Genomic DNA, 25167 nt, shown 5'->3' on the forward strand with positions numbered 1-25167 from the left:
CTGCCCTCCTGCAGCCAACGTCTCTCCCAGAGCTGCTGGCTTGGGCACTTGGGCAGCAAGAGGAAGCTCTTTGCGTCTGCCGGGTCTGTTTTTTGTGGTTGTTCCGGTGCTTGACAGTGGCCAGGGGATGGTCAGCAGCCCTGGCTCCTGTTGTCTGGGCCTGGCTGAGAGCAGGAGGCAAGCCACTTCTGGGGCGTCAGATCACTCATCTGGAAAAAGAGGGGGGTTGCACAGGAATGGCTCTTTTCCTAAATATTCATTCATTCATCCATCCATCCTTTTGCTTAGAATCTGTTCGTGAAACAAAAACTAACTAGGTCACCTCTCCACTAGAATACATTACGTTAGACTGCCCAAGTGAGTGGAAGGGGGTTGGGAGAGACAACAAGCTCTTCACTCCTGTCCTGACCATCCTAGACCCCCACCCCCACCCCTGCTGCTCATGCAGAACTCTGTTTGCCAAGTGCCTCCCCATCTTACTTAGTTCTATCTGGGGTTGATAGTCCCCCAGAAAGACTGCTAGCAATAAGAACCTGACAAGTGAAGCCTTACATGGATTGCAGCAGGGTGGTGGTGGTGGTGGTGGTGGTGGTGATGGTGGTGATGGTGGTGATGGTGGTGGTGGTGGTGGTGGTGGTGGTGGTGGTGGTGGTGGTATTTATTCATTTATTTGCCAACAAGGATTCCAAAGGCAGGTAGTCCAGGGTTGGCGGGGCAACCTGGAGCAGAGGCTTCCTCCCTTTCTCTTCTGTCCAGTCACCCTGAGGCCATGACTACAGACCTCAGATTGGACACGGTTTGGAATGGCTCCCGAAGCTCCAGACGTCACGTGCTCACTCTAGATGAGCAAAGGGAGGGAAGAAAGAGACGTGGGTTGGCCACAGCAGTTGGATCCGCTCCCTTTGAAAAGCTTTCTAGACTCCAACTGACACCCCCTCAGCAGGAACCATGTTGCATGATGACTTCTGGCTTGACAAGAAGGCGGAAAAACTTTTCATTGTTTTTTTTTTTTTTTTAACTGGGGTGTCTTGCATCCGTAATCAAACAAACAAACAAACACAATGTGGCCTTGCTAATAAAGATGATGAAAAGAGTGGCTAAGCCACCGGGAGAGCCACTAGAATAAGCTAAGCACTGCCGAACATTTGCAAAGCACGGGGCACTGTGCTGAGCATTGCATTAATACGAATATTATCTCATTTAACTCTTGGAACTGCTTGACAATGCAAAGTCCACTCCCGTCTTTTAGCTCAGGATGTCGAGGCTCAGAGGATTTAAGGAACTTGGCCAGTATCCTCAGCAAACAAAGCTGATCTTCACTTAGATGCTGGAACCAGAGCCACCAGGTGACACTTGACCAAAGGGCTATGAAGTCAACGACCTCCAGGATCTGTGAGTTCAGTAACCTCCAGAATCTTCTCCTGCTATTTCAAGCGCTCTCAAAGCAGGGGGCTGGGGTGCTGCAGCCTGTGCCAACACTGTTCCTGGCAGTCTCCTTGTCAGCTGTCCCGATGAGAGGCAGCTCTGACGGGCTGGACCTTGATGCACCGGCCAGAAGGGAAGTGTTTTAGATATGCTTTGGCGGCACTGCAGGGACTTGACACGCAGCAATGATTTATGAGACGAGATTAAAAGAGCTAAATATATATGGGCTGGCACAGTAAGAAGAAGGTAGTGAGGAGAGGGAGGGAGATTGCATGAAAGTCAGAGAGCCCAGAGTATTCCACAGGTCTCAGAGAGGACTGTGCTGGAGGGTTGCCACCCAGGTCCAAGGGAAAATGAAGTCAGAGCCAGTGCTGGGCTCTGTGGGGCCAGTGTTTAGAGCTTGGTGGGCCACCAGCTCTGATCCAGTAGGGGCTGCTCCAGCCTGGAGGAGTAGAAGAGGGCTTGCTAGGCCTGCCACAGTGGCACACTCTTGGGATCTGGGATCCCTGCACTCTGGAGGTGGAGGCAGGAGCATTACAAGTTCAAGGCCAGCCTGGGTAGAATAGCAAGACCTCACTGAAAGCTCGTTGGTGCATACCTGTGACTCCAGTACTTTGGAAGCAGAGGCAGGAGGATGGTAAGTTGGAGGCTAGCCTGGGCTATACATGGGGATGGCTGGTTCCTAACAGTGTAGATGGTGAGAAAGTGGCTCCTTTGAGAATAGCTTTTCAACTGCTAGTTGCAAAGTTCCTTGGGGCCATTTTAACATTATTCCAGCTTCCAAATGAGAACCCTAAGGCAGAACAGCTGAAATTAAGGCCTGATTTTAAAAAGCCCAATGTCCACCGAGGTTTCCATTTGTTAACAGGAGGAAGCAGGCTCTCCTGGGAGGAGCATCCTCTATACCTTGTTCTTACCAGCAACTTCTTTAAAAAAAAAAAAAAAAAGTGGTCCAAGGGCAGAATGCCAGGTCCTCGGTGGCCTCTGGGGTTAGTGACAGTGAACACCTCAGACTATTTGTTCTAATCTCTCTTCTTCATTTCCTCAGAGGGCACGTACGTCCCTCAGACTCTGTCCTCTTAACTCCAGGGCAATGGTGCTTCTTGCCTCTTCATGATTTCTTTCTTGAACTAAACAAAGTAAAAGAATTCCAGAACCAGTAAACTCCAACTCTGCTCCACATTGGCTGGTTCTAGAATTCTTTTCTGTGCCCAAGTGAAGATCCTAGCTACACCTGAGGGGCCATCTCTGAGAGGAATTTCCCAGGTTTTAAAATCCACAAGGTTGAGTTCTCTCCTGCTACCTAGAATATCTGCATACCCACTTCCTCCCGTCAGCTTGTAATTCTAACAGGTACTAACATGTATGTGGAGCCCAAGAATCAGGAGCAGTGTCCAGAGCCAAATCAGGGTCTGTGGGTAAGTAAGGCTGAAAAATCTCATATTCCTTGAGGATTTGGAAGCCATGAAGGAGGGGAGAAAGGAAGTCAGGAAACTGAGTGGGAGGGACAGGGGCAGAGCAGCCTGGCCAGGGCTTCCTCATGCAGCTGAAAGACAATTTCAGGGAGAGCTATCCCCACTATATGTTTTTGCCTACATGTATGTCTTATGAGGGTGTCAGATCCCCTGGAACTGGAGTCACAGACAGTTGTGAGCTGTCATGTTGTTGCTGGGAATTGAACCCTGGTCCTCTGCAAGAGTGGCCAGTGTTCTTCCCCATTGTGCCACCTCTCCAGCACCTGCAGTCTTATTTTTTTGAACTATGTTGGGAATACCTAGTCTCTACTTCTGAGTGCCAGTTGGAAGCTAATGCTGTCTTGCTGTGTCTGTGGACACAGGTCGCCCTGAGCAGGATAGGTGGCAGCTTCAGGACCACAGTCACCCAGGTGCCCAATTTTTCTGCCCCACCCTAACCTTGCTTGAAGCTCAGACCAGCCTCCAGCCTCCGCAGCAATGGGTGGACCAGGGCAGGATATAAATTGGTGGTGATTGATTTATGTGCTTATTGTATGCAGATGATCTGGCAAGAGCCACAAGCCTCCCCTTGACCGAGTTCTGATATTGAGCTGGGCGGGGAAAGAGCTGCAAACATCTCTACCCTTCACCCACCTCAGCCTTTGAACACTTTGTTTCAGACCCACCCAACAGAAGGAGGGAGTGGGAGTTTATGGGTGAAGAACCATGAAATACAATCACTTCTTCCAGTCTGGGATTGGTTTGTTTTCGTCAAGTGGTCTATGCTCCGGCTTTCTTCCTGGAGCTATGTGGTAAGGGCAAGCAGGGCACATGGGGAGGGCCAAATGTATACCCCCAGATCCTGTCTCAGGCTTCCATGGCACTTCTCTTGCCTGGCCTGGAACTTGAATTTTTAGCAAACACTTTGGGCGCTCCTGGACAAGGCATTGATCTGGAGCCCAGGCCAGTTCCATCTTCCTGGACTCCCCCCTCTATCAGGTTTTCCTTCAGAGACTCCCCTTTCCTCATTCCAAGACTCCCAGAGGGTCTTATGTCTGGAGGCTGGAGCCTGCCTGGAACTCAGGGTGACTTCAACCTTGAAGAGGGAAGAGCCACATTAGCGGGATTACCAGGACAAAGACAGCGCTTGTGTACTGGGAAACTGTGTCTGGTTTTGCCGTCAGTAGCTGGACCTGTCCCCTCTCGGTCACCTTGGGTCACCACTCTTTCCTCCAGGGGATGGGGAAGTCTGGCTTGACTCATCAGAGGCTGGTTTGGAGTTATCTCTGGATCCAAGTGTTTGAAGAGAACAGAGGGAGGGGAGAGAAAGAGGAAGAAGGAGGGGAGATTTAAGGCAGAGAGGGCGGATTGAAGGAGGGAGGGGACATGTAAAAGAGGGAAAGAGAGGAGGGGGAGGAAGAGGAAGAGGGAGGAGAAAAAGGGAGAGCTGTTGAGGAGGAAGGAGATGAGGGGTGAAAGAAAAGGAGAAGGGTAGTAAACTGAGGAAAATCGCTCCCTTTCCCAGTACTTGCTTGTGCTACATTCATCTGATAGGACTCCGTCTGGGTCCACCCTCACCACCAGGAAATGCTCATGGTGTCCTTTTGTCCTTAAGAATCATAGTCCTGGCTTTTCAGACTCTAAGCTGAGGTGTAGTTCAGGTGCCCAAGGCCATGTGGACTAGTAACAGTGATGACTGTCTTGCAACTCTGTTTGTCTGGCTGGTGTCCCTACATTGATCCCTGCTGTCAGCTCTCTGTGACTAAAGGACAGAGTCAAAGAACAGACTGGCTCTTCTCCGACCTAGAACAGCTGCAGCTGCACAGGAGGACCTTGGGAGGCACCTGACTTCCAGCCCACTCCAGGCATAATTGCTTGGGTGCTGGGAAGAGTGGAACCCAGGGGTTCAACCCTGCTGAAGAAGACACCTAGGGTTAGCATCCTGGCATAGCCCACAGCCCCACTGACAGGTTTATCACTAAGCTTTACAGCTTCCAAGCTTAGTCACTGCTGAAGTCAGGCTGCTCAGAAACAAACACATAGCAAAGCTGTGACCCAGCTGCCTGATCTGGGAGAGGCGACCCACCCTGGGCAGAACTGGCACTGGGGAAGCATCAGGCTGAGGTCGGGTGAACCACACTTGTCCTTAATTTTCCTTGTCTTTCCTTTTTAAGCACTTACGGTGTGAGAAGCAGATGTCTGCAGACACCTGAGAGAGCCTAACACACCAAGAGTATGGGATGTCCTGTCCCCCTCGCCTCCCCAGGGAGCTTGGAGGAGAGAAAGAAAATAAAGAAAGGAAAAGAATTCAAGGCCCTCCTAGCTTTAGTTCATGAACAGAGAAGAGTCCAGGCCTGGATCCAAAATAGTTCAACCCAAATTCCTTTCCTCTGGCTGCTATTTCCCCATACACGGCCTCCACAAAACCCCGACCTCCCCCAACTTCACTAGCTGTGACCCATTTCTAAGTGCCACCCAGTACTGCAGTCCTTCATCTATCTAGGTTTGCAGCAGGTTGAGATAGAATAGCAGTGAGTGGCTCTCCTGCCTAACTGGGCATAGTCAATAAGTAATTCTACTTGGGGCAATCCCTTCTGCTGTCTGGGGCATCAAGGACATGGGGTATCCCTTCCTGCTGGCTATCCCTGCTGCCAGCTCACCTCATGTTCCTCCCAGGCTGAAGAAAAGATAGGAAGCATGTTTTGGGAAAGCTGGGGAGAAAAACCTCAGAGGAGCCTTGAACTTGCCCAATTCCTTTGGATTATGGCTTAGTGCACAGGGGTGCGAAGTGGTCAGGCCCCGAGCATTTATTGGTCTCCAGTTCCATACCTGACTCACCCAGATCAGATCACTGCTCATTGCCCAGGAAATCTAAGTGCCCACCTCCAACCTCTTGCTGGAATCAGGATACTGTGTCAGCCCCTTGCAGCCAACAATAAGCACATCCTTTCCTCTTCAGGACTCTTGCTTCTAAAACACAGTCTGCTTCTTTCACTGTCTTTTCCCCTTTCCCAGCATGCACCAATGTTTTATGATAAGCGTCACTCTTGATTTTCATCTAGTTGTAACATAGTAAAAAGGTTCACTCTTGGTTTCCACCTAGTTGTAGAATAGTTAGTAAAAAGGTTCACTCTTGATTTTTATCTAGTTGTAACATAGTAAAAAGGTTCACTCTTGGTTTCCATCTAGTTGTAGCATAGTTAGTAAAAAGGTTCACTCTTAGTTTTCATCTAGTTGTAACATAGTAAAAGCTGCTGAGATGCTGTAAACTAAGGACTGAAAGCTCCCAGGCAGGAAGGCAAAGGGCGTCATTGGGAAGTTCCCGACAGGGCTGGTTGGGTCTGTACATCTGAGAGGCTCTGAGAGCTGGGGGACAGTTGTGATGTCACATCCAAATTTACACAACACACATCTGTGCATCATTGTGTGGGTTTTCTGGAGCAGCAATAAAACCCACAGTTAGGATATTAGTTGCAGAGTGTACTAGACTTAAATCCCAACTACGCCACTTACTAATTTCATGATGCAGGCCGGGATGTAAACCTCAGAGTCTATAGCTGTCAGATGGGAGACAAGAATGCCTGCCTGTCTGAATGGTGACGCTTTAAATTATGTTGGTCAGGAATGGCTGTGTAACAAGTGCCCGTCCTGTCACAGTGGCGTACAGTAATGAATGACATTTTGAGTGTTTCTGAAGCTACAGTCTGTAGCTTCAAGCTGCGGGTCGGGTGGGCTCAAGTCCACTTGTTGAGTTTCATACAGGCTCAGGACAGTGTGGCAGCAGCTGTCTCCAGGACATTTCCCACAGTAATGACGAGACACAGAAGAGCATCAAGGCCAGTGACTGCTGAAGCACATTTCAAGCCCTCAGGTTGCTTTATTACTTATATCCTATTGGCTATATCAGGTCTCAAGGCTGAGCCTACTGGCAGAGAGAGAAAAGTGTGTTCAGTCCACAAGCAGGACATGTTAAGGGTAGGAATTGGGACAAATACTATCAATTACAGAAGGTGTGACTCATTCAAAACCACCATTCGGTTTCTGACTCACAGCTGATACTTAGAAAAGATGTTAGGGTTTAAATCTTGGCACATGCCTGGACAGAACATACCAAGCCAACATGGTACCATGTGGAAAGGTTTAATGAGAGAAGAAGAGGAGAAGAAGAGAGGAAAGGCCTATCATGAGCACGTGTAGGGGAAGGCGGGGGATGGGGAGAGAAGGGACAGGGACAAAGAGGGAACGAGAAGAGGAAGAGCAAGAGAGAGCAAGAGAAGTAAGAGAGAGAGAGGAGGGGGCAAGCAGCCCCCTTTATAGTCAGGCACAGCTGGCTGTTGCCAGGCAACTCTGGGGTGGAGCATACCTGGCTGTTGCCAGGTAGCCGTGGAGGTGGAGCTTAGACAGAATACCAGCAAAAGGGTTCCATGATTGCTGCTCAGCCCTTGAAATTTATGCAGAATATCTGCTTCAGGCTCATTCCAGATAATAGTAGATTCCAGGTCTCACTCAGCACTCATGAAATGTCACCAACTTGTTCCTGATCTAAGTGCTCTCCTTCCTCTCCCACAGTACCCTTCTCTCTCACAGAAGTCTTTCTATGTCCTTGTCCTACATTTGGGTGTGCATATGCATATATACACGTGTGTGCATATGCAGAAATAGATTTAAATCTAGATTCTGCCTGTGAGAGATAATGTGATATCTTCTGGGCTTTTATTTCTCTAGCGTAATGATCTCCAGCTCCATTAATTTTCCCACAAATGTTTCGATCTCGTTCTTTGTTGCAGATGAGCAAAGTCTCATCGTCTTAATCAGGGTTTCTATTCCTGCAAAAAACGCCATGACCAAGAAGCAAGCTGGCGAGAAAAGGGTTTGTTCAGCTTATACTTCTACATTGTTGATCATCACCAAAGGAAGTCAAGACAGGAACTCACACAGGGCAGGAACTTGGAGCTGATGCAGAGGCCATGAAAGGATGTTTCTGGCTTGCTTCCCTTGGATTGCTCAACTTGCTTTCTTATAGAACCCAGCACCACCAGCCCAGGGATGGCATCACCCACAATAAGCTGGGCCCTTCCCCTTGATCGCTAGTTGAGAAAATGCCTTACAGCTGGGTCTCATGGAGGCATTTCCTCAAGGAAGGCTCTGTGATAATTCCAGCTTGTGTTGAGTTGACACACAAAACCAGCCAGTACAGTCATCATGCAAACATTCTGCATTTTCTTTCTTCTTTCATCTGGTAATGAACCCCTGGGCTAGCCCCAGATCTCAACTATTATGAACAGTGCAGCAGTAAATATGAATGGTGTTCATTGCCTGAGATATGATTGATGCTGTGCAGCACTAGACCATGAAGGGGACATTGGGGAGCTCTGTACCACAGCTTAGTAATGAGATGCTGATCTCACGTTGCAGTCTCTTTTGTCCTTCCCTTGAGTTTTACGGTGACCTGTGAGCATTTCTTTCAAGGCAGCCTTGCTGGGTCCCATGAAGACAGGATCTTTGTCTTTTTGAGTCAGCCTCTACACCTTCATCTGTTGGGTGAATGAAGAGACAAACACATACCTGTTCAATGACACTGGTCTCCGTGAAATGTGAGGTATGACAATCCTTAAAGATGTTTTTGGAAAATTTGAAGAATGCGGAAAGAAATATGAATGTCTTCCACATGGCTGAAGTGCATGCAGCATGTCTCCCTATCTTTCCCCCTCCCTCCCCTCCCCCTCCCTCCTTCCCCTCCCTTCCTACCCTCTCCCTTCCTTCCTTTCCTTCCTTTTCTTTCCTTTCCTTTTCCTTCCTTCCTTCCTTCCTTCCTTCCTTCCTTCCTTCCTTCCTTCCTTCCTTCTTTCTCCAGTGATCTGCCCTTAATTCCTGGCACCAGGTACTTAAGAATATAGAGTCTATATGTTTAAAGCATAGCTCTTCTCCCAGTTTCTCTTCTCTTCCCAGGTCTTTCTAGAGCTCCATAGCGGGCCCTTGAGGTTGTATAAAGAAAGCTACTTACTTTGAATTTCTCTTTCCAGACCCTTCCTGTGCCCCCTTGGTCTCTGTGACTCAGGCAGGCTTATCAGCAACTAAAAAATTATTGCCAGTGTCTCATTAAAACATTGAAATCTCTCACACCAGATGGCAGAAAGTGTGAGTTAACAAGACTGTAAATAGCCAAGAGCACCGTTCCCCTGTCCCCAGCCAAGAGCACCATCTTCCTATCCCCAGCAGCCCGGAAGAGGTGGTCAGGTCAGAGAAGTCCACAGAGGATGAGAGTTTGATAGACAGTGAAAGCAATGGCACCACTGCCAACCATGCCAACAGTGTAGATGACTCCACAGCTGCCAGCTACGCCAACAGTGTAGGTGACCGCACATGGTAGGGCAGGACAGCAGGCACGATGACAGGTGTTTCCTATACGAAGACCATGTTCCCAGGAATGGTGCCAGGCAGCTATAGCTGCAACAGAAAACCAAATTCCAAAGAATTAGAGCATTACTATGATAAGAATGGTTCTGGGAAGTCTGATATAGCTGTCTCCTGAGAGGCCCTGCCAGAGCCTGACAAATACAGAAGCAGATGCTTGCAGCCAACCATTGAACTGAGAACGGGGTTCCCAATGGAGGAGTTAGAGAAAGGACTGAAGTAGCAGAAGGGGTTTGCAACCCCATAAGAACAACAATATCAACCAACTAGACTACCCAGAGCTCCCAGGGACTAGATCACCATCCCAAGAGTACACAGGGATGGACCTATGGCCCCAGCCGCATATATAGCAGAGGATAGCCTTGTCAGGAATCAATGGGAGGGGAGGCCCTTGGTCCTGTCAAGGCTGGATGCACCAGTGTAGGAGAGTGTCAGGGCAGGGATGTGGGAGGGAGTGGGTGGGTGGGTGGGTGGGTGAGGGAGCACTGTCATAGAAGCAGGGGAAGGGGTGATGGGATAGGGGGTTTCTAGAGGGGAAACCAGGGAACGGGATAACATTTAAAATGTAAATAAAAATATCCAATAAAAGAAAAAAATAATAAAAATATGGAAAAAGAAGAATGGCTCTGGGAGCATTTGTGGCCATCCTCGCACAGGGGGTTCCCCCCAAAAATACTCCATGTATGAGTTGCTAAGAGGTCCAAGCACTCCATGAATGGGGCATCTATAATGTCTGTCTCAAAGAAGCATTGGGGTGATTAATATTCTTTTTTTTTTTTTTTTTTTCTTTTTTTCGGAGCTGGGGACCGAACCCAGGGCCTTGCGCTCGCTAGGCAAGCGCTCTACCGCTGAGCTAAATTCCCAACCCCGGTGATTAATATTCTTGTTGTTTTTAAAAACCGCTCTGACAAACCACCCCGATAAAGCAACGTAAGGGATGTTTTAGCCCATCACAGAGAGGAAAGTAGGGTAGCGTTCAGCAGAACCACATGGCTTCGGCTTCTCACACTACAGTGGAAGAGGGCCCGTGGGGGAGATAGTTCAGACGGAACCATAACAAGCATCTTCACTGGCATAGAGAACAAAAGATTACAGTCTTTTCACTGTGCTGATGGGTGTACTAACCACTGACTCACAGCTGGGCTGTCTGTCCTTGGTGTGTGCCCTAACTCCCGCCTCTGCCCACAGGCCTTCCCAGGGTCTCCTCACTGCTGTACTAACTCAGCCGCCTGCTCCTGCACCCTCATGAGCTTCAGGCTTTTGTCTGGCCATCGTGTGGCCCTTCTGTGACATAGAACTGAAGTATTTTCATGCTGTGTCCCTCTTCCCAGCCCGAGTCCTGCAACGATGGTTGACTTTATGTTCCAACTGACTGGGCCAGTAAATGCCCACATAAGTGATTAAACTGCACTCTGGGTGTTTCTCTGCTTATGTTTCGCTAAGATTTGTAATGAGATCAGAGTAAAGCAGGTGGCTTTCTTCGTGTGGCTTGGCCTGTTCCAGCCGCTTGCAGGACGAGTTAGATCTGAAAGGTTAGCTCTCTGGAAGACAAGAGGCAAGCTTGTTGCTGGGCTTACTGTCTGTTTTGGAATCTTGGGATTTGGGGGGCGGCATTCTGGATTTTTGTTCTGTGGCTCTCCTGGTCTGTAGCTGGTGCTGTGGTTGAGTGTTTGGCTAAACTCGTCTGAGCAGAGGGAACCTCTGTTTCTGAGGAAATGCCTCTGTAAGATTGGCCTGTGGGAACATTTTCTGGATTAACAATTGATGTGGGAGAGCCCAGGTCACTGTGGATGGTGCCCACCTCCGAGGCAGGTGGTCGTGGGTAGTGTAAGAAGGCGAACTGAGCAAGCCAAGGGGAGTAAGCCAGTAAGTAGCATTCCTCCATGGCTTCTGCTTTAGTTCCTGCCTCCAGGCTCCTGTCTAGGTTCCTTGAGACCCTCCCTGCCTTAGCTTCCCTCATAGAACACTGTGATCAGGATGGGTAAGCCAAATATAACCTCTCCTTCCCAAGATGCTTTTGGTCATGGTCTTTATCACAGCAGTTAAAAACAAACTAAGATATGAGGTCACTGGTAACTGGATGGGGTAGCACTGATCGCCCTGGGCTCCAGCCAACTCTCCATGGATGTTTTTCAGCCTTTAATAGTGTGAGGTAATGCTAATTCTCTCTTGCTCTCTCTCCTTCCCTCCCTCCCTTTTTTCTTTTTTCCCTCCCTCCCTGCCTCCCCCATATTTCCTCTCCTACTTTTGTTGCCTCCCCATGATTCTCTAGGCTCACCAAAGTATCCCTGAAGGGGTAAAATGGCCGTTGCCTGAGAGCTTCACCTGAGTCATGGGAAGAAACCTACAGAGCCTATCTGGGTTTGGTGAGTGATAATTTAGGTTGCTTATTCCAAGGACTAGAAGCTCAGTGTCAGGGCTGCTAATCCATGTCCTCGTGGCTCCCAGATCAACCCATAGAATTAAATCCGGAATTGAAATGCCACAGTTGTTCTGGGCAGGAGAGCTCAGGGAGCTCAGCTCTTTCCTCAGGGGAAAGGGAGGCCTAAGGCCTGCTTGAGGAGGAGGTTAGGATGGGGGTCTGCTAGGACGCTGGAATCTGCTTCAAGTTGAGAGACAGAGTCCTGGAATCTGCTGCAAGGTGAGACACAGAGTCCAGATCATTAAAGGGGTTTTAACATATGGCAGCCTGTAGGGTGTAGAAGGATGAAGACTCCTCAGGCAGTGTCTCCTTTGACCTCCATCCCCTGAAGTCAGGCCTTCTGATTCCTGCCCACACAGCTTCTACCTCTCCTAAGCCTTATCTTGGGTTGCTGCCCATTTCCTGTCCTTTTATCCCAGGAAATTCAACGTTCCTAACCGATAGAACATGGGGTTCCAGAGGGATCCAGGAGGGAAGGCTGTTGTGTAGTTTCTCAATCCAAAGCAAATCTATTTTACCTGGCTCAGGGGAGCTCCTGTGTGCCCGGTATATAACCCCAAATCTAGGGTACCCCACAGAAAGGATTCCCTCATGGGAGGAGCTAGTGGTTAATTCCAAAGAGGCTCTTACTCTTGTGGCTATGGTACTGAGGAAGACGCTGTACTTCTGAATGTCTTATCTGATTGTCTTATGAGATGAGAAGGATAATGGCTCCTGTCTTCGGAGGAGGTTCCAATTAAATTGTTAACACTTAGAGTGATTAAATCACAAGGCATAAAAACAGTTATCTGGACTGTGGTACCCACCATGTGTAATTGTGGTTAATGAAAGGCAGGCTCTGCTGCCTCTGTTAAGTGAGATAATATGTGTGTGTGTGTGGTTATCTGGAACGTGATAGAGAAGATTTCTACAAAATTTTATTCTTTCTTCTTGACTAATTGCTAGCCTTAATTAAGAAAGCTATGAGAGTGAATTCAGCTGTGGGGATGGTCAAAGAAAACACAGCCCTGTCTCAAGGGGCCTTTAGAGCTGGAGACAGTGTTGGAAGTGAGACTACTGTCCAATGTCATGCCTATTTGTGGTTCTGGGCTCTGCTGGCTCCACAGAGCTGGCTACCCTTCACATCATCATTTCTTGGAGAACTCCATCTCCTGGCCCTGGACACAACACAAGCCCAAGGTAAACTCCTGCTGGGTGTGTCTCTGCCATTGTTTCTTGGCAGATAATTATTTAAATCGGTAGCCTGAGAAGAGCAGTTGATCTTCCCTACTGGGGGTGGGCCCATCAATTGCAAGGCACTTCTTGGAGTACAAGGGGTGCCTCCTGGGTCAGTTGCTTTTCTATTGCTGTGGTAAAATGTCATGATCAAGAGCATTTATAGAAGGAAGACTTTATTTGGATTCAGGTTCCAGAGAGATAAGAGTCATTCATCCTGTTGGAGAAGGAGTCCCTGCATAAGGGGCTCTCCAAGGTGTCAGGGCTTCAGAGGCTCCATTTTTAACACCTATGTGCCTGTAGTCTTGATACCCGAGTGTCCTGGAAGATCTGTTGGCATGTATGGGGCACAAGGCACACTCCTCCCCACTGGGTTTACTTACCAAGAGGGACCCACAAACCCAGTAAGGAAAACCCATCAACATGCTTTGACCTGCTATGTGGTGCAAATCCCTTGCAGAAGCAGCGATGGGGCATTAAGGGAATGGTGACCTCAATTCAGAAGCAGTGTTTGCTGAGTTCCGTCTTCAGCCAGTTCACGTTCCTCATTCGAGTGAGAATTATATCTGGGATTAAGTTTTCACCGCACTGAATGCGTTAGTGGGTTTCTGCCTTTTTTTTTTTTTCTTTTTGTCTTCAGACAGAGGACATAACCCTCAGTGAGGCAGTCTGTGGGGACCTGGACAGCTGGTGTAGTGGCAGAATGCTGGCTGACCGCAGGGATTAGGGCCGAACGCACACAACCCATTTCACACTGAAAAATAAGCTGATTTGTTTTTTGTTTTTAAATAAGCCTTATTAAAAACTGGCCGCTGCCGCCGCTCATGTAGGATCTGTGGAGAGCGTCACTGGGCGGGAGGGATATGACTTTCCAGGCTTCGCTGCCAACAAAGCTGCTTTCGAATGGCCACTCCTAGCTAGAAGCTCAGGAATCTTTCAGAAAGTTTCACCACCCAGGGCCAGAAGCCGTGCTCTCATTGGTGCCTGAGTGTGGGCAGCTGTGGGCCCAATCATCAGGCTTCAGGGAACACAGTGTGCCTCCTCGCCGGCCCTTTTCTCTGCAGACCTCAGTCTTTCTGTGGTTTCTTACAGGCCACGACTTTTCCCATCACGCACAACTTCCCAGTGCCGTGATCTCATCCCTTGGTCCACATCCTCTTCACCAGAGACTCCACCTTCGTTTTGAAACAGAGCAGTAGCAACCACGGGGTATTCAGTTGGTGTCTGAAGATCTACAAATCAGAGCTAGTTCTTCCGCCTCAGTCTTTCGGAAGCATGTACGATGTGAGGATCCATGTAATCATGGGTGAGGGTGTCGACCCTCTGGACTGGCGGCAAACACGTGGGGGCGTTCTTTTAATTCTTTGAGAAGTCCACACAACATTTTTTGACCATATTTGCCCCCTCAGTTCCCCCTTTTCCACTCTTTCAGCCCACCTGTTGCTTCCTACCCAACTTTAAGATTTTTTTTTTCTTCTCCTTTCCCCACTGAGTCCAGCTTGTGTCGCATACACTAACTCGTGGTTGTGTATTGCCCCGTTGTCGTATTGTCGAGTAAGACAATAGCCAGGATGCATCATCAGATTTTTGAAAAGCAAGCTTTAAGATGATATATACTATAGTTTTGTCTGGAGGGCTAGGGAGCTGATAGGTGAATGTCTATTCATTCCCCAGTTCCCCGAAGCTCTGCATCTCATGTCTCCATCCTCCTTACATGCATGGTGCACACGAAGAGAGAGGTTTGCAGGACACTCAGCCGCTCATCAGTCCAGCCACTGATAACCAACGACAGCTCGTTCCCTGTTGGCTAAACACAGTCATTTCTCAGACCAGGGGAAACTGATCTTCAGGAATCTGCCCTGGCCCACAGATTCTCAGACACTCAGATTTCCCACCTACAACTGTCTTCTGCAGTCTACAGGACGTGGGGAACCTAAGGGACTCTGGTTAACTCTTTCTCTGAACCCTAACAGCTTCCAAAGCACAAAAGCCTGCCTCTCGTTGCTTTAGAGTGGATTCTTCCTCAGGGATCATAGCACCCGGCTCATGGAGTCTTCCTGGAGAGCACTGCCCAGTGTGAGCAAAGCCGAGCCCTGTCTGGGTAAGAGCTTCACAGGGCTCCAGATACCATTATAAGAGTGGCTTCCTCAAATGTTTCCCTTAATTGGAAGGTGGGCCCACCCTAGGAGCTGGTGGCATAGGTAAGCGCTTAACCTGTGACTTCTGCTTGGAGTGATGGAGATGGAATAAGTCTATGCTTCTTAAATGTTTTAAGATACATACTAGGTGAGGTGAGGGGTTGGGAGCCTGCCTGAGTATCATGGAGTAGAGGCAGCTCTTGAATATGATGGAAAATTACTGTGCTCATGGAAGAGCATGGAGCCCTTGGCTTCTTTGATAGAAACAGACAGGAAGCTCATGTGGGCCTGCCTAGTGGGGTGATCGCCTGAGGACTTGTGGGGTGGAAAGTATGCTTTCTCGGTCCCATGGCAGGGCTGAGGATCCCACCACCCTTGTTCCACAGTGGTTTCCACGGGTGTAGATCTGCAAAGGGCGCTGTCTTAAGGCCAAGGCCTCCCGTTCTAGAGGAGGGGCGTGAGACCCGTGACAGACAGGCATCTGAAGTCACTTATATAGGTGGACCAGAGCTGGGTTCAGACTTGGAATTCCACTCTTTACACTGCTTGTGGGGTGATGGGTAGTGAAGGTGATGAGCAAAGAGTGGAGACTGGAGACGGTTGAAGACCAAAGGCATCTATCTAACTCAAACACTGTCTCAATGTGTGCCTGCCACTTGCATTAGCTGCTCTCCCCAAACCAATCACAGAGGTGACTTCCTTGGGTAGCTTGGATTGGGATGTGTTCCCAAACTCTGCCCCTCCCCCATCTTGAAATAGGGTCTCCTAGTTCAGGCCAGCCTTGGACTGTAGCCTTTCTACTTACGCCTGTGTAGTACTAGGATGACAAGCGTGTGCCCACCTATTTGTACAGTACTTGGGCTTGACCCCAGGTCTTCCTGCATACTAGACAAACCCTCTACCAAAGGAGCTGCAGACTAAACTTGTCACACCTTTACATTTTAGATAGATGCATTTTACAGAGAGGAAAAAAAAAAGTCAGATGTAAGGTCCTCTTTGTATGGTAGCATTGTGATCTCTTGTGGGTCTACTGATGGTCAGCATTGAGTAGGCATGGCCCCAGGTTGAGTAAGTAGGATACACACTGTGGCTTCTAGGATTTCAATAGTTAAGAGTTCATGAGCAGGCAGGATGCTGGGGAATGGAGACAGCTAAGGCATGGGGTGGGAGGTGTGAGTGAACGTAGCCACAACCAGACAAAACTCGGTTGGGAGACTTCAGTGTGGAGGGCATAGCTCTCTTGTACAAGTATGCAAGCTGGCAAGATCACCCCCCACAACTCCCCCCACCCACACATATTGAAGTGTTCTCTGGGTAGGGTTTCCAGCAGTAGTTACAAGACCATACCTCATGCAAAGGGCTACTTACAAGGTACTGCTTGGTTCATGCTGTAGCCCTGGCCAAGGGCTTTGCACCTTCTAAGATTTATGTTGTAGATGAAGAGTTTTATGACATTTCTGCTGATGTAGAAGAGGGACCCATGGCAGTCAAGAAACAAAAGTTTCCAAGAAGAACACATGGTTTAAACAATATGAGATAGAATTTAGTTTTCTCTTTTAGGTGAACCCAATCAAGATAAATGTAGAGTTCAAAGTAACTTCAAAGTCACCCCTCAGAGGCAGTAGCTCACCGGTCCAATATGGCTGCCTAAAGATCTCTGGTCACATATGCAGTTCCAGGCACATATGGGGAAGAACTGGGTGCCCCTTCTCTTTGTGATCCCCTTTTGAAGTTCTCTGTAACTTGCTTCTGCTTGCATTTCATTGCCTAGAATCCATTACAAAGCTGCACCTAGCTTCAGGGAAAGCTGGAGAGTGTGTAGTCATTTTTTTAATTTTTGTTTTATGAATTAGGAGTTGGACTTCGGGCTGTGCACATGCTGGTTAAGGGCTCTACCACTGAGCTTCTCTTTACTTCTTATTTTGAGACATGATCTCACCAAGTTTCCTAGGTGAGCAAAATAATCACAGGTGCTGAACTGAACCCCTACTTGTAGGATGTGACACAGGTCTAAAGTGGTGATTGAGGGAGAGCCCTTGGCAAAAGTCAGGTAGGAGGATGGGTTAAAGTAATAGAGCTGGGAGACAACATGCGTTAGGGGTGGGTAAGAAGCAGGCTTAGTGCGGGGACAAGGGTGGGATCCAGTGCAGCTGACCTGTATAAGGCCAGAATGCTGGGACAAAGAGTCACTTTTCTGCAGGGAAGAGGTGAACAGAAGACAAAGGCAGAAGGGAGCAAAAGGCTGGTGCCTCAAGTGGACTGAGAGACTCTCCCAACCACTGGCCTACGGCCCCTCCCCAGACCCTGTAAGCCAGGAGTTGGAAATGACAGCACTGTATTCCATCCCATTCTGACAGGTGTTGGCGAGGCCATGCTCCTGCTGAGGGCATGAGAAAGGCTTCTTCACCCCCTCCAACTTTTGATGGTGCTGAGCGAGCTCTAGCACCCATTGGCTTGCAGATAGATTGCTGTCGCTCCTGGTTCCCTAGGGCATATGCTTTTCCTTCTCCACGTGGTGTGTTCCTGTACAATCCACCCCCGTGTTATGAGGACCCTGGTCATTGGGTTACAGGCCTCTGATCTGGAGTGCTTGGTCTGCTTGATTATGCCTGTCCAAACCCTCTTAGCAATGAGACCAAGTCCTGTGGCCGAGAGCCTCAACTCAGAGGGACACAATTCAACCTAGAATTGTACTTTCTCCTAATAGGGCCCTGGGCCATTGGAAAGACCCCAAGCTCACACTAGATTCCATAATTCTATACACTGTGAACCAACAAATCCAATTTCTCTCTAATTTATTAGCTTAGCATTGATCTACTGCCCTTTAGTGCAGGACCTGACAAACATACACTGTTTTCCTACTGACTCCCAGCCAGGTATGTGGTGGGGAGTCTGGCCAGCTGGCAAGGAGGAGACCTGGGCCAGGGAGGCTGATGGGGATGTGGCCAAGGTTTCCCCTTCGATTTCTTCTTTGCCTGGTCATGAGGGCTTGTAGGCAAAGAGATGGACGATGGCCTAGTTCTACAGCTTAGAAATCCATGACTACCCACCTCCCTGGCCATGGCTCTGTATCTGGTTTCTGCATCTCTTTCCACATTCTGTGTGTGTGTGTGTGTGTGTGTGTGTGTGTGTGTGTGTGTGTGTGCGCGCGCGCGCGTTCGCAAGTACACTTACGTGGGAACATTTGGAAGCCAAGTCTTGGATGCTATTCCTCAGAAGCCCAGTAAGCCATTAACCTTACTGTAGTTTGTTCCCTTTGGAGACAGTGTCTCTCACTGGGACTTGGGGCTTACCAATTAAGCTAGGCTGGGTGGCTAGTGAGCCCCAAGGATCTGCCTGTTTCTACCTCCCCAGCACTGGGATTACAAGTGCAGATCATTAAGCCTGGATCAGGGACTGAACTCAGGTCCTCATGTTTGCTGACTATGCTGGGAGTAGGGACTCAGTGTCTACCAATTTCACCAACCAGCAGAGCCAGAAGCAGGCTTTCCTCCTGGGTGTCACATCAGTCCCCTGCTGTGCTTTTGGGCTGTGTCATTTGCTAGGGTTTCTGGGACAGTGTTACAAACTAGGTATCTAGGTATTTAAGCTTGGGTTGGAGTTTTGAAGGATGAGGCTGAGGTCAGCAAGACTCCTTCCTTTTACAGAATCTGCTGGTGAAGGAGAATGGGTCCCTTGCCCACTCCCAGTCTCTGGCAGCATCCGGCATTTATTGGCATGCAGAAGCACTGCCTATCTCTGCCTCCTGATGCTTTCTCCCTGTGCGAGTGTGCACCTGTCACCCTTTAGAGGTCCAATCCTATTGCGTTTGCCTCCTTACTACTTTCATTCCAACTTTGTCTCACCTAAGCATGTCTGTTATGACCTTGCTTCTGAGTTAGTTTGCTCTGAGGTACTTTATCCCTCTGAGCCTTGAGCCAAACCATAATATGCCGACCCTTAACAAGGCCAGAAGTCTTACTTCCTCTGGAAAGCCCTCTGTATTCCCTACTCTGCAATTCCTTTCTCTGGGACTCCTTAGCACAGACTCTCCTAGGTGCATAATTCCTCAGCCTGTTTGGTGTGTAAGCTTTCTCCTACGTGAGCTTCATTCTGGAGCACAGAACAGTTAGCTCTTGGACCCACATACAGCCCAGCAGAAGCTCCCCCATCTGGTGTGGTTAACAGTGGAGGGGATATGGTGACTTGAACATGGAAAAAGAGTGATGGCCCCCACAAGGGCCCAGCATACACTGGGCAGCTGATGTGGGCAGGAATAGCAAGCCAAAGCCATGCCTGGTGTGAGTGAATAAGCTACACAGGTCACTTCCTGCACATCAGACAGGTAGCCCTGGCCTTTGCCCTGAGGGATGTAGAGTACCCAACCTCCTGGTAGAATAAATCTTTAACCGTCTACACTGAGACCATCTCAAACACTCCTGTGTGCTTCAGATGTCAAGGGGAGTGACCACACAGAGCCATTCTGGGCTTTATAAATTGACAGGGATTCTGAACCCCAGAGTGGGGGCTCCTTCGTAGTCCAGGTTTAGGGAAATAGAGTTGTCTTTAGAGTTATATAAGGTGAACGAACATAGTAGGTCCACAGGAGAGAATGCTAGATGGGCTCATTTGATTCACAATGTCAATATGCTCAAAGCCTGAAGCCATCAGAAAAGTGTGTGTTGTAGACAGGGAGTACCAGAAGTGGGAGATACTGCCTTTTCTCAACAAGATAAAGTCCAGTCAAGTTTACCCCCAGGGAGAGATTCAACCAGCCTGTGCTTCAGGGCTGTCTGGTCAGGTCAACTTAGGATGACTGATGCTTCTGTGGCCAACATCACCCCCTTCATCCAATGAACCTTCTGTTAATATTAATCCCCACTGTCAACTTGATGGAACTTAGGATTAGTATAGAAGCACATTTCTGCACGTGCCCAGGACAGCGTTTCCACGAGTGTTTAACACAGCACAGAAGACCCACCTTGAATGTGGGCAGCTCCATCTCGAACTCTGGGATCCTGAATTTAATACAAGGGAGAGAGCTGGACACCAGCACTCACTCATTCCACTCCCTGACTGTGGATATAACATGGCCAGTGCCTCAAAGCTGCTGCTGTCCTAATGCCTGCTCCATGATGGACTGCATCTTCACCCTGAGGGCCAAACGAACCCTTCCTTCCTTCCTTAAGTTGCCTTATCAGATGCTTTGTCATGTAGCTCAAGATTAATGAAGATACCTCTCTCATCCCAAACTCAGCACTTGCCTCACTGGTCCTAGGAGCTCTCCTACAGGGAATGAAGGTGACCAGAGCAGGCACTGAGACCCATCATAAGCAAACAGCCTGCTGGTCACCTAGCCCAGCTCCCTTGCTCCCTGGTGTCCCTGGAGTCATTGTTTGCCCTCTGTTCAGTGGCTTCATCTCTGCAGTGGGGTTTGTCAGCCTGTCCCTCCAACTGTTGTGAGAGCTGAGGAAGTTACCCCTGAAGGTTCTCAGCACAGTAGCTATACATGGTAGGCTTGGAGGGCCAGGCTCCTATCTCCATCAGCAACACCTGCACTGCTTTTCCTAATATAGACACTGTGTTCTTGTAGATCACGCTCTTACTGGAGTGAGGACTGACTGAGTGATTAGGTGAATTAATGGATGACATTTATTCCTGGGTCTTCAGGTCCAGGACCATGGTAGCTTGGGAGGGTAAGCCATCCTCTATACTTGTACTAGTGGGCAGCCTTCAATAGAGAGGAAGATGCACCCTGCTTTTTCTTGGGGGGAAGTGGGGGGTAGGCTGAGGTAGGAGATGGAGACAAAGCTCTCTAAGCAGCCATGTGAGTACAAGGCCAAAGCATGGGTCATTATCACCAAGCTGCGGAACTAAATGACTCATACCTGCTGTGGTTTTGTTAATTTGGAGGCATACAAAAGTGTCACCAAACAAGGCATCTTCTGATGCCTTACTACTTCAGTGTCCCACAGGTCTGCAACGCTGACCTGGGCTAGGGGCAGGGTCTCAGTCAGTCCGGCTTAGGAAACCATTGCTTACTGTTCCACAAGACCTGGGGAAGGCATGTATGTCATCAAGTACAGCAAGATGCTCAGGCTGGGTCATCCCTGAAGCAAAGTCCAGCTCTTAGGAGTTGGAAAACACATATCCAGTAGCTGACCAATGGGGCAAGCCTCAAAGGCAGTTCAGGTCTGTCTCTTCCTGCCTTCTTAAGTTCCTTCTCTGCCCCTCATCGCCGGCCGGGCTTTTTCTTACAGTGATGATGAGACACCTCTCCGCTATGTGGGGAACTGGTGGAAACGGAGTTCGTTTATTGTTTTGTGAAGGAGCATGTTCTGTTGTCATGAGTTGTTAAGGCTGGTTCTACTGCAGGGAGTTTATCAGCCCTCTGCTTCTGCCTTGGGAGTGCTAGCCCAGGCCCCAGCTTGTGTCCTCAGCCTTCTAAAGCATCCTGCTCCTCCTCCGGTGTGCTCTGGCACACCGGCACACCTGGCCTTCCTTCTGTCTATCTTTCCTACTCTGGAGAGAACTTAGGCATGTCACCGGTGACAGTAAAATCCGATGACAGGCTAAGAACTCCTAAATCTTCCAAATTACTACCTAAGCTTCCTCTAGCTCTGTTTCTTGACATGCCCAAACCCAACCTCCCTGGGATCCAGACACAATTGTATACAACCCATTGTCTGCACCTCCAGCTGCTTCTGGGGCTCCAGGGTCCTCCTGTGGCACCTTCCCAGAGTGGGTGGAGCTAAGGAATGGGCTCAGGGAGGGAGGGTGAGGACTGACCTGGAAATCTCCCAAGCCCAATTGAAGGTACCTTTACTTTCCAGTTGGAAAACCAGCCTATCGGTGCAGAACTGCAGTGAACATTCCACAGTCTCCAAGAGGGGACTGCCAGGAGCTGAAGGGAGCTAACTTCTTTTCTGAGTATCTATGAACTCTGAGGGGAAGTTTGGCATCTGTCCCCAAGTTCTAGTTGAACACAGCACTTATAATCATGGTGTCAGCTCTGCCAGAGAAGGGGGCATCAGGGGAACTTCTCAGCTTAATGAAGGCCCAATATCCTGACTGGTTGCATCACCAGGGTTTGCCAAGAGCTGTGTCAGTCCATAATGATGGTCCCTCATTTGCCCTCAGTGGAAAAGCTAGCACCTGTCCCCTTTCTTTTTGTATTTTAATAAAAGCCTTTTAGTTCACGTGGGGAGAAGCTCAGCCTGTAAAGCACTCATTTCTCATTTAAGAGTCAACATGTCAAGTCTCTTTCCCGGTTCCTTTTTTTTTTTTTTGGTTCTTTTTTTCGGAGCTGGGGAGGGAACCCAGGGCCTTGCGCTTCCTAGGTAAGCGCTCTACCACTGAGCTAAATCCCCAGCCCCTCCCGGTTCCTTTAAATACACAGCAAAGTAAGAAAAGCAAATCAGGCAGAATATGGATGGATGGTAGGAGCAGTTCAGATGCTATTGAGCTTTTCTTTGCCCCTCCTGACACAGTCTTTGAAAAAAATTATCACATTTAGTATGTATGCATGTATGCAATGCACATCTGTGGTGTGTGTGTGTGGTGTGTGTGGTGTGTGTGGTGTGTGTGTGTGTGTGTGTGTGTGTGCACTTGCATGTTCAAGTGTGTGCAGGGAAACAGACAGCCACTCAGATGAGAACCCTATGGGACACACTATATAAGGACCATTTACGAAGGCCTGGACAGGGCACAGGAATTCCCAAGATGTTGATGGGTGTGTAGAGCTGGTAACTCATTGTGGGGTTCTTTCGACTGACCCCTGGGCCTGAGGGTTACCTGAATCTGTAAGGAAACTGATAAAAGGAGAGGTGGCCTCGGGAGAAGCTTTGACTTTCAGTGGGCAGGTGGGTGGAGTAAGTCTGCGATGGCTGTGAAGAACAAGACAGAGGAAGAATAACCCAAACTCACCCCTCTGCCCTGTGTCCTCTGCCCTGGCCTCCACTGATCAGACTAGACAGGAACTTATAATGTGGTTCATGGGGAGAAGGAATCTTCAATATGTCATTCAGGGAGAGGAAGGAGCCTCTAATGTGGTCTACAAAGGGAGGGATGCAGCCTACAGTGTACAGAGGCCAGCCTCACTGGACAGAGAGACAATGAGAAGGGTCAAAACTGGATCGAAGCTGGTGTGATGGGCCAGATGGGTGCAGTCTAATCATTTCCTTTTGAAGGTTGGGACAGGAGGGCTTAAGAGGGGCTGGTTGACATCTGAGCTGCTATTCCAGCCAACCTGCACTCTGACTGGTTCCCTTGTTCTCTTGACACTGTAGCTGTTTCGGGGTGGGGCCAAGTAGCAGGACTGTAGGCTGTGCTCTGGAAGTAGAAAGTAGGACCCCAGTCCTCTCCTTTCCCCTCCCCTCCCCTCCTCTCTCCTCCCCTCCTCTCTCCTCCCCTCCCCTCCCCTCCCCTCCCCTCCCCTCCTCTCCCCTCCCCTCCCCTCCTCTCCCTTCCCCTCCCCTCCCCTCTCCTCTCCTCCCCTCCCCTCCTCTCTCCTCCCCTCCTCTCTCCTCCCCTCCTCTCCCCTCCCCTCCCCTCCCCTCCTCTCTCCTCCCCTCCCCTCCCCTCCCCTCCTCTCCCTTCTCTTCTCTTCTCTTCTCTTCTCTTCTCTTCTCTTCTCTTCTCTTCTCTCTCCTTTGGTCCTATCAGCAGAGCAGGTTTTATCTGCCACAAGCACTGACATAATAGATTGCCTCACCATAGGCTTCCCACATAGACTAGAAACTACAACTGTGTGAGCTGGAAGAAACCTTTTCTCATTATAAGCTAATTCTATTCATTTTTTTTTTTTTGCTACACTCATGATAAGCTGACTGATCCAATTATCTTGTATTGTGATTATTACTGTACAGTTCTTAGGAATTTCATCTAGCTCAGGTGATAAGATTTTGGGGACAGAGATTGTTTTTGTGAGAGTTCTCCGTGCTCTATGCCCCTCCATTACATAACATGAATATATGTATGTATGTATGTATGTATGTATGTATGTATGTATGTACATGTACCAGTGAGGTAATGTTATAATTCCAGATCTGAACCACCAGATCCCAGTGACTTTACACAATGAATGCATTCACTTGTTCACACTACCCAGCTGTTTTGATCCATTTTCTGTTGCTATAATGAATACCTGAGACTGATAGTGATGGGAAGGGTTTGGTTTTGCTTAGTTCCAGAGGCCAGGCATCCAGCCTTAGTCTGGCTTCTGGGGAGGTTGAGGGACAGGATGGGCGAACAGAGGAGAACATAAGGCAAAAGAGGGGGAAAACAAAGGACTGGAATGTTAAGAATCAGCTAGTTAACCATCCCCACTCTGTACAGTCGACCTGCCCCTGACTTCGAGAATGGTCCAGGCCTTTCTGAAGGATTGATTGCCTCCCAGCAACTCCACAATGTCAAAGCCTAAAAAGATATCCTGGGTCTATCCTGTCAATGTCCTAACTCTCAGGCCTTGTACAGTGAGAACAGAAGGGTGAGATGGGCCTGGTAGATTGAGGTGCACTTGTGTTAAAGTTTGGCCAGTTGCCATGTATTGTAATGCTAAATTCTGTATCCAAAGGTCTAGGCCTATGAGTGAAGTCTCAGGCTTACAAGCTTTTGTTGTGCAAACCTTGTTCCTTGATTTAAAACTATTGGCTAAGTAAAATGGACTACAGACAATTACTGGGGGAGATTAGAGGTAGGTGGGATTAGAGGTAGGTAGGTTTTGAAATGATCTGGTTGGGGGTGAAGAGAGAGGAGTGAGAAGAGGCCAGGAGGAGAAGGAGGAAGAATGAGAGAAGAAAGCTGCTACGAGGGGAGAGAGACCATGAGTACATGGCTGGGAGAAAAAGCAAGTATCTGTGGTACACCACTGGGGAGAGGCCAGGCCAGCAGTTAGAAGAGTAGATTAGGGTTACCCCCAGTAGTTGTCAGAGACAAAATAAAATAACCATGGTATGAGCCTCATTTATTTGTAAGCTACTCAGGGATAAACTTAAAATGGCTCTACTAGAGACAGGACCTCTGAGTGTAAGAGTTTGTCAGGAGACCCCCACTCAATAAGGCCACAGAGGCAATAATCGCTGCAATCTGCAAGAGGTTTATTGTTCCAACATACATTGGG

General features: G+C 48.8%; 1 long non-coding RNA gene and 1 other non-coding gene across 2 annotated transcripts in view; one reads left to right on the forward strand and one right to left on the reverse strand.

Moving 5' to 3' along the window:
• Positions 1-1849: 1849 nt before the first annotated feature.
• LOC120100068 (uncharacterized) overlaps positions 1850-25167 on the forward strand; it is a 54937-nt gene continuing 31619 nt past the window's right edge. Inside the window, exons 1-3 of the long non-coding RNA XR_015648361.1 lie at positions 1850-2062; positions 8349-8478; positions 11566-11659. This is a non-coding gene — a long non-coding RNA (uncharacterized LOC120100068). The remainder of the gene's footprint in view (positions 2063-8348; positions 8479-11565; positions 11660-25167) is intronic.
• Emx2os (Emx2 opposite strand/antisense RNA) overlaps positions 13090-25167 on the reverse strand; it is a 57196-nt gene continuing 45118 nt past the window's right edge. The window contains 1 exon segment of the transcript NR_176829.1: positions 13090-14737. This is a non-coding gene — a non-coding RNA (Emx2 opposite strand/antisense RNA).

This window comes from Rattus norvegicus, chromosome 1, assembly GCF_021556685.1.
Source record: "Rattus norvegicus strain SHRSP/BbbUtx chromosome 1, alternate assembly SHRSP_T2T, whole genome shotgun sequence".
NCBI lineage: Eukaryota > Metazoa > Chordata > Mammalia > Rodentia > Muridae > Rattus > Rattus norvegicus.